Source organism: Danio rerio, chromosome 5 (assembly GCF_052040795.2).
Source record: "Danio rerio strain M-AB ecotype USA chromosome 5, GRCz13ab, whole genome shotgun sequence".
Classification (NCBI taxonomy): domain Eukaryota; kingdom Metazoa; phylum Chordata; class Actinopteri; order Cypriniformes; family Danionidae; genus Danio; species Danio rerio.
Genome location: NC_141025.1, coordinates 17,845,594 through 17,853,847, shown reverse-complemented (window position 1 = coordinate 17,853,847; position 8,254 = coordinate 17,845,594).

The following is an 8,254-nucleotide window of genomic DNA, read 5'->3' as shown; positions in this document are numbered from 1 at the left end:
TGTACGCCTATATGCATATCTGGAGAGCACCAAACATGTCCCAGGAGCTAAATTTTTTGCAGTTTTTTGCCGATGTGTACACTGATCTTAAATTTCTCCCGCGAGTGCCACTCGCTCCTGATCTTCTCTCGTTAATTCATCAGCGGCCGCTGTAGACAGAATGACTGACCAACCGAACAATCCCCCACCCACCTCTTCCCTAAACCCAACTGATAGTGTTTTGAAAAGCAATCCAAAAAAAGAAACACCCGTTTTACCACATTCTCACCCTGTTATTTTCTTGTGTTTTATTTTTTGGCTTTTGTTTTTTGTCTTACCTGCTTTCTTCAACCATTTCTCTTTTCTTTTCCCCCCCTCCTTTTAAAATGTAACTCTGTGGCTTAAAGGGGTGGTCCAGAATGTATTTTTAAGGCTTGATTGTGTTTATAAGATGCAAAACAATGTGTGCTCATGCTTCATTTGTAGAAAATCACATTATTTTTTTATATATATCTTTAATTATATACAGTTACTCAGCTAACATGGAAACGACAATCATATTTCCTAGTCCCTTCGAAAGCCCACCCTCAAGAGGCTCTGATTGTTCAGCTAACATAATGTGCTGTGATTCGCAGATCAACTCCACACCACCAGGCTGTGTAAACACTGTCAGTCAGTGTAGCAGCCATGTCAGTGTGAGCCTGAATTAGACATAAAATGAAGAGTACACAGCTAAACCTCATTCCTGCTCCCAAAAATAAAATATGACCGGTGTCACATATATTCGGATTATAAGCATGTGTAAGTAATATGAAACGTTCACATATCTTTAACAAGTTTGTTATTTGAGATGTAGAACACAGGGAAAGCGGCAGCATAGAGAGACAATGCAGCACTGCTGAAGATTGTGGCTGTGTACAGGGGTTTGATGGATAAATATAAATTTGTAGCTAAACTGTTAGTGGTGCCAAACAGCATTTCCCGTTGTTTACATTCTTGTTTATGCCCTCGCTACAGCATACTTTTAACGCTAAAAACAAGTGCATGTTATAGAGCAATTTTAACAAATAAAAATACTTGAAGGTCGTGGCTCACAATCCACAGCTTCATCTGTTAAGGTTGAAGCTGCTCTATCTTTGAGGAGTTTTTTAGCCAAATCCATTTACGAACTGGGAGAGATTCTGGAAGATTCTGTCAAATGTTAGCTATATTTTTTGTATAATTCTCAGAAACATAATTAAAATTAAATTGTATGTACTTCTCTCTTTGTTTCTTGTCCTTTGGAAGCCCAAATACAGAAACAGAAGAAGCTCTGTGAACATAGTATCGTTTGGACGCCATTTTATCTTTCTCTGCTATAACATTACAGTGCCTCTGACCACTCACTTTTGCTGCACAGGGTGTGTGCGCATGGTGAATACACCTAACCTGAAGCATTTGTGGTCTCACTAACCTGCTTGTATTATTTTTTATTATTATTTTTGTAGTCCCCAAACTTCGTTCGCTGTAGGCTTTGCTAAGCTAACTTTGTAAAAGCCAATGTCTCCCTTTGCATTGAACTTTGTGCATATTACATTCTGAGATGTTGTTTATTATTATTATTATTATTATTATTATTATTATTATTATTATGGAGGCAACGCAGGAGCGCAGGTAGTGCTGTCACATCACTGCAAGTTTGCTGGTTTGAACTTCGGCTGGGTCAATTGGCGTTTCTGTGTGGAATTTGCATGTTCTCCCTGCGTTCGCGTGGGTTTCCTCCGGGTGCTGTTGTTTCCCCCACAGTCTAAAGACATGCGGTACAGGTGAATTGGATAGGCTTGTCTGTAGTGTATGTGAATAGATGTGTGTGGATGTTTCCCAGAGATGGGTTGCGGCTGGAAGGGCATCCGCTTCATAAAAACGTGCTGGATAAGTTGGCGGTTCATTCTGCTGTGGCGACCCCGGATTAATAAAGGGACTAAGCCGAAAAGAGAATAAATGAATTATTATTATTATTTTATTATTATTATTATTATTATTTATTATTATTAATTATTATTTATAATCACATTAAGCCAGATGACAATTTTAATTAACTCCCCTACTGATATGTATCATTCCATTTAATCCCATTTTAATACGCAAGAGCAAATTTGAAGGATTAGATGATAGGAATGTTCAAAAACTGTTTTTCACTTACAGTATAGGAAGAAATTGAAATGCAGATTTTAGCTAACAAGCTCAATCATAAGTGATGGAATCTATTATATGAATAATTTCCCAAATCCCTCATATGGAAGCAGCATCTGTAGTAATATGATTTTAGGTAGTTTTCTCCATTCATCTGGAAGCCCTGCGAATGGATGAGAGAAACCCTGTTTGGTGCCTTCAGCATTTAAAATCACTGCAGTTAAACTCATTGTAGTGTTCTTCCTTTGAATAAGCAGCTGTTGCTGTTCTTCTCATGGTGAGTTGCACGAATTTGTGCTGTGTGGATAATCTGAGATTTTCAGAAACGCAAGGCCAACTGCTTCCAATTTCCAGAAGACCCTATAGCTACCAATCAAACGACAACCACCCCCCACCTCCGCTTCACTTTTCCCCACCTCCACTCTTTCTTATATGCACACCCCATGCTTCAAAAATGGCCTTTATGCTCAATTGACCCATCTTCGGGCGGCTACAGTATGATTGCCCAGGAATCACAATCCAAACCTCTTCGATTCTAACTGACAGAGTATTGCTTTTTTTTCTTAAGTGGCTTAAATCGCACGCTAATTAGAGGTGGGCTGTGTTGTGACACACAGGGTGTGCTTTTAAGGTACAAAGTAATTTCATGCACCAGTGTGATAATACCTCAGAGTTAAGGAAAATTGCACTGCAGGGGTTAAACAAACAGTCTGGGGCCTTAGCACTTATTCTTTCAATCAATTCATGTGATAGTGCCAAATTGGAATAGTTGTGGACACATGGTTGCAACTCCACTGTGATCTTCTATTTGCAAGAAAATTAGTTGAAAGTGTAATACCAGAATAAGACCCTCTACAGTCAATTGTACACCCAACAGGATGTAATGCCTCTCATTAAGTGATGTTTTCATTGTTACAGTCAGTGGAAAGGAGTTCATTCGAACGATGTCTGCATAATCAGTGCTGAATATGTACTGTACATATGTGTGTTGGTCCCGCTGTATATTAAGTGGCCTTAATTTATATGTACTTAAGAAATTAGTAATTCATTACTACAGTACATACTTATTGTTTAAATAAATGTTTTACATGTATTTATGCTTGATTAAATACTTGCATGTAATTAATTTCTGTGAGTACTTCACTGTTCACTTTTAACCAAACCCTTAAATCTACTCATACCACCATACCTGTCCCTAACCTTACCCATATCCCACCTCAAGACCACCCGAAGTGGACTGCAATACATTATGAACACATTATGAATAGTATATTTTAATCTGCATCCCATTAAATCATTTAGTGTACTAGAGACATGTAGTAGTTTTTACAGTGCAATGCTAAATAAATAATATGTTTTTAGTTCTAATTCAATTTGGGTTGTTCACTCAAAACTGAAAATTCTGTGCCATTATTTACTCAACTTTCAGTTGTCACAAAGAGTTTCTGTTTTCTGTTAAAAAAGAAAAGTTATAAATATCTTTTTCGTACTCAGGAAGTCAATGGATTGAGATTTCTAGAATATTTTTCTTCTTTTGTGTTTAACAGAAAAAGGAAGATTGTAAAGGTTTTTAACCACTGAGGGAGTAAATGTTGAGTATATTTTATGTTTTGCGTGAAGAACTATCCCTTGAAGTATGTGATGTATTTTATTATTGTGAAATATTTTATAGAAAGTTTTCACTCTGCAGCCCAAGTCTATTTTAATATATATTTTAAATGTTATGTTATTCCTTTGACACAGAAGTTAATTTTTTTATAGCTAATATTTCAGATCTTTATTATTATTATTATTATTATTATTATTATTATTATTATTATTATTATTATTATAACATGATATGATAGTTGTGATGGTTACATTTTATTTTATTGTTTTCTCTTATAATGCAGATATATAACTATTTGTTGTCTCATTTGATCGATTTAATGCATCATTTTTGAATAATTATACTAAATTAGATTCAACTTTATTTTCATTACACATTTACAGTTACAAGGCTAAGAAATGCAATTTTATATCTTACCAGGTGTGCAATAGCAGCAAGTCCAGGACATGCGTTTAAGTCAGAAGTGCAAATATATGAGACTTTGGGAAATATTTACAGATGGATGTACTATGGATGTACAAGTCGTATTAACTAGAATCAGATATTTACAAATTGATAAACATACTGGTTTTTATTAAATATCAGGGATATTCAAATAGAAATCAACATAATATACCGGTTATTTGCTATAAACAGGAATTACAAATAGATATGTACAAATAACTGATAAACAAATAAAGAATAACAATTTTCACAAGCAAAACAAAAAATTCGTATAGATTGTTCAGATAATGTTTTTACACATATTCTGTTTCTAATTACACTTCTGCATCATTAAATGATCTCTCAAACCAAAATAGCTTAATGCATTCATGCTGAACCTGATTGAGAATCTTGATATTCATTACAGATGATTGTCATGACATAGTGCTAAAGCAACTTATCTCTTAATTATGGGTATACAAACATGCACTGCACATGATTCGACGTCAGAAGCCTAGCATTTTACTCCTTGCACTGAAATAAAAAATGTGAATTCTTGCAGATCTATACCCTCTCAAAGAATTCCTATTTCGTCCCACTCGACTGCCCTATCAGTTGGCGTGACATGGTGATTTATTAGATCAGAGATGTTCTGTGAGGTGGTGCAATAGGAAGGACTGTGAAATGCCGCTTGACTGTGAATTGCTTTGGACCCACCGCTTATGCACATAAAATACAATGGGAAGAATGTATTATTTAGTCATTTTTGGGATGCAAGGGTGACCTATATTTGTGACACATGATAATGGTAAGAAGATCTATATTTTAATATATATACAGTCACTGGCCACTTTATTAAATACACCTTACAAGTACTGGGTTGGACCCCCTTTTGTCTTCAGAACTGCCTTAATCCTTCGTGGCATAGATTCAGCAAGGTACTGGAAATATTCCATTTTGGTTCAAATTGACATGATAGCATCACATAGCTAATGCAGATTTATCAGCTGCAAATCCATGATGTGAATCTCCCATTCCACCACATCCCAAAGGTGCTCTATTGGATTGAGAGCTGGTGACTGTGGAGGCCATTTAAGTACAGTGAACACATTGTCATGTTCAAGAAAACATTCTGACATGATTCACTGTTTGTGACATGGCACGTTATTCTTCTGGAAGTAGCAATCAGAAGATGGGGACACTGTGGTCATAAAGGGATGGACATGGTCAGCAACAATACTCAGGTAGGCTGTGGCGTTGACACAATGCTCAGTTGGTCCTAATGGGGCCAAAGTGTGCCAAGAAAATATCACCACACCATTACACCACCACCAGCACCAGCCTGAGAGGTGCATACAAGGCAGGATGGATCCATGCTTTCATGTCCTTTTCATGCTTCATGCTTCCGAATGTTGTAGCAAAAAATCAGGACTCATCAGACCAGGCAACGTTTTCCCAATCTTCTATAGTCCAATTTTGGTGAGCCTGTGTGAATTGTAGCCTCAGTTTCCTGTTCTTAGCTGAGAGGTGTGGCACCTGGCCTTCTGCTGCTGTAGCCCATCCACCTCAAGGTGGTTGTGTTGTGCATTCAGAGATGCTTTTATGCATACCTTAGTTGTAACAAGTGGTTATTTGAGTGACTGTTGCCTTCAGCTCGAACAAGTCTGGCTATTCTCCTCTGACCTGTGGAATCAACAAGGCACTTGCACCCAGAGAACTGCTGCTCACTGGATATTTTCTCTTTTACGTACCATTCTCTGGAAACCCTAGAGATGGTTGTGCGTGAAAATCTCAGTACCTAATACTCAGACTAGCCTAACTGGCACCCACAAACATGCCACATTCAAAGTCACTTAAATCATCTTCCTTCCCCATTCTGATGCTTGGCTTGAACTGCAGCAGATCGTCTTGACCATGTCTACATGACTAAATGCATTGAGTTGCTGCCATGTAATTGGCTGATTACAAGTTTGCATTAACAAGCAGTTTGACGTGTACCTAATAAAGTGGCCAGGTTAAACTAAGTCAAAAGCACAAAATTGATATAGGATGTTTTTCATACAATTTTCTTAAAGGGTAATGCTTATGCAATCCTTTTACAAGATTTACATTATATTACTGGATGTGATTTAAGTCTCAGATTTCTGTGAAGTTTTGGCTATAAATACTTTGTTTTATGTTATAGTCTCTTTAAATGCAAATTAGCTGAAGTCCATTCCCCTTAAAGTGTTTCAAACTTTGTAATGTTGTTTTGCACTTCCCGGCCACCGTACTTTCTAGATGAAGGTGGAGCCTTTACAGCTCAAGGCTTGCATGGAATACTCATGGACTTTTTTGGTTTTGATTGTTATGTGGCTTTGTAGTCTTTCATCGAGAAAATTTTGTATTTGCATGTATTTTAAAGCCAGGTTTTAAGTCCTGATAAATATAAATCTTGTTTTTTTTTTTTTTGGGAGCACAGAAAGTCACCTCAGAGATGGAACTTTTTTGTTTTATTAAACTTAAACTGTCAAATAGAAACAAAATGGTCAGAAATGCACCAACTTCATGAACAGTCTTTCAATGTATTCAACTTTGAAAGAAACAATAATGTGTATTAACATTTGGTGATCAGAAAAGTAGCATGAAATAACATTAAGTATTGCTGTCTGTGCAGTTAATATGAATTAGACTACAAAAGAAAAACAGAAAATCACTCACTGCTCTTATTAAATAACATTTGTACCTTTTAATAAAGATGTTTCTTTTTAATTATGCTGTTAAATTAGAGATTTTCTCATCATTATGAGAATCGAGTGATAATATTACTTACTACTTGGAGAAAAGTGTAATGGTCAACATGAAGTTACATTGCAGCATTCCTCTGGGTAATTTTTTTTACACTTGGCAGTTCTCAGTATGTGTTTTTGTCTCTTCTTTTAAAGTAGCAAACAGCCACTGCTCAAGTACTGTAATTCAAAGTTCTCCCATTCACATCTAGCCAAGTACAGTTCAAAACCCCAGATGTGTTTTCGCTCAGCCACTTATATCTATGAGATGGTGACTTGCAATCGCCATGTGTCACATAATAAATGTCAAATCAACAACAATGGTTGTGAACATTTGATAGCAGAGGAAGGAGAAACACCACAAAATTTGAAAAGTACTACTGCTGTTGTGTCACAAACTATAGTTAGTTGTTTTAAAGCCATTTGCTTTTACATACGTAACCAAATGTGTGTGTTTTGACGGTTTATGTGCAGTACGACATAAAAGAGAACATAATTTACATCAAATATTTAGTTAGAACTACCATTAATCATCTAAATCAGTGGTTCTCACCCCGTTCCTGGAGGACCACCAGCACTGCATGCTTAGAATGTCTCCCTTGTCTGTCATGCCCAATACAAGTGCTTAAGTCTCTAAGGAGACATGGAAGGTGTGCAGAATGGGTGGTCCTCCAGGAACCTGCTTGTGAAACACTGATCTAAATAATACTATAGTTTCAATTTAAAGTGGCAAAATTTTGAAAAAATGACTAAACGTAATTTTTAAATCTACAATAATAAGACACTAAAATAATATTTAGATAACATGAATAATACCATAGTATGAATTTGAAGCCTAAAATGTTAAGTATTTAAAACTTTTTTGTCATCTTGTAGCACTGCATAACAGAGTGCATAAGAGCAGTTCAGGAATTGAAAACAATTTTGAGCTTCACTTTTTATGTTGCCAGCCCTGACACACACACTTTCATGAGTGAACCTACCCTGATAAATATTTACTGCAGTATAAAGTGTGAAATCTAGCTCCAGTCTTCTTTTATTTCAGTATAATGATGCATCGTGATTCAGCCAAGAGGTCTGTGACATAACTGTAAAATTGCACATTGTGAGTTTAGGCCTCAGTCTGAAACTGTGCTGCTATTCGTCACAACACATCATATGCTCCGAAAGATCAGATCAGCGTCAGACCTCACCTGGTCTACTGTGACAGGACAGGATTGATGACAGGGAGTTAATCTGGCTAAGAGACGCTGTGTTCTGCAGCCCTCTCTGTGTGAAGAATCTACGAGATGAGACAGATTCA